Source organism: Alexandromys fortis, unplaced genomic scaffold, assembly GCF_014885135.2.
Source record: "Alexandromys fortis isolate MF-2015 unplaced genomic scaffold, M_Fortis_MF-2015_v1.1 scaffold_152, whole genome shotgun sequence".
Classification (NCBI taxonomy): Eukaryota; Metazoa; Chordata; class Mammalia; order Rodentia; family Cricetidae; genus Alexandromys; species Alexandromys fortis.
The window spans coordinates 2,197,201-2,199,036 of NW_026068045.1; positions in this window are offsets into that span (position 1 = coordinate 2,197,201).

The following is a 1,836-nucleotide window of genomic DNA, read 5'->3' on the forward strand; positions in this document are numbered from 1 at the left end:
GTCAGAATACACAACCTGTCTCCAGCCCCTCCAGCCCTCCAGACTCCCCCTTAACCTGCTGCAGCCCCTCTGGTCCCTCCAGACTCCCCCTTAACCTGCTGCAGCCCCCCCAGACCCCTCCAGACTCCCCCTTAACCTGCTCCTTTCAAGGCTTCTTCTCCTTGCCCTCTCATGTCCTACTCCCTGACTAAGAAAGAATGTTCTCTCCAGAACTGACATAATTTTTTTCTCCAACAGCACCCAGAACAGTCTTGCATCCTTCCTCCTCCTTTCGGCAGCGTCTATTCCATGCTCTTACTCCCCAAACACCCAGAACCCCTCTTTACTGCACTAAAGACCCTTTTGCCTACATTTCCAAACCCCAATGTTCCTTGTTTTACCCAGCCTAGGCCTCGAACCCATGACCCCACAGTTCGCTCTGCACTTTGCTCAGCCTGTCTCCACCAAGGCATGACTCTACGCTCTTCAGACCTTAGAGGTACCTCCTTTTCCAGCCATTGTCAAAACCGAGTCGGAGTAGAGGCTGGCCCTGAGCTGCGGTATCAGGACATTAGCCTAGACCAGACTGGCTCAAGGGTCAAAAACTCTCCCACCATCTTTGGTGACACAATCAACCAGGATTTAAGCCTCTTCTGTAGTAAGTACACTGAGGTAACTTTGCTTCATTTGTCAATGATATGTAACTGTCGGCTAGCTTAGACTTGTTTCTAACTAGTTCTTAGAACTTAAATTAACCCGTTTCTATTCGTTTACTTTCTGCCTTCCTGGAGTCACTTCTAAATAATCACTCAGAGGCTTAATATTAGTTACAGAATGTTTGACCTATATTTCAGGTCTATTAGTAACTAACTCTTACATTTAAATTAACCCATTTCTATTAATCTATTTATTGCCAAGTAGTTTGTGGCTTACCGGTCCTCTGGCATCTTGTTCCTTGGGGGCTGGCTTGTGCCTCTTTGGACTCTGCCCTTCTTTCTCCCTGTATCCAGTATGACTTTCCTGTCTAGCTATAGGCCAAGGCAGCTTTTATTATCAACCAATGAGAGCAGCACATATTCAGAGAGCGCAGGCCACCCCGCAGCATCGTGGCTCTGTTCCCTTTACTGCCCCTGCTGCTTTCCTGCCGTCTCTGTCTCCCACTAGCTACTCCACTCTTCTTCCCAGCATTGCCTCTGCCAGGAAGCGCTGCCTAGTTCTTTGTTGAATTGGTCAGACTGACACAACTTTACACAGCGGAATCAAATAGCTCACATTTCCTCCCCCCACTTCTGTCCTGGTTTTTTAAGACAGGGCTTCTCTGTGAAGCCCTGGCTGTGTTGGAACTCACTCTGCAGACCAGGCTGGCCCCCAAATCACGGGGTGATCGCCTGCCTCTGCCTCTCCAGTACTGGGATTAAAGGCGTATGCCACCACCGCCCAGACATTTCCCTAAATAAAAAGAAAAGGGGTTTTTATTTACCTAAATAAAAAGAAAAGGGGTTTAATCTGACATAGTAAAACTATATGCAATAAGAACAATTGTCAAGTGAGCATTTACAATGTCACTATGTCCAGTCCATTTATATTTGACAATTTCAAAGAAAATACTCCATTATTTTATCTTATCTTGTTGAATCCAAAGTTTTGTATCTAATTTACTTTTCTATCATAACTAAGAAAATGTACAGTTATCTAATCCTCCACTCCATCAAAGACCTCAGAAGGATTTAATGCTAACTGAATAAACGAAGTGCATTGCAAGCCACTTTCTTTTTTTTTAATTATTTATTTATTATGAGTACAATATTCTGTCTGTGTATATGCCTGCAGGCCAGAAGAGGGCACCAGACCTCATTA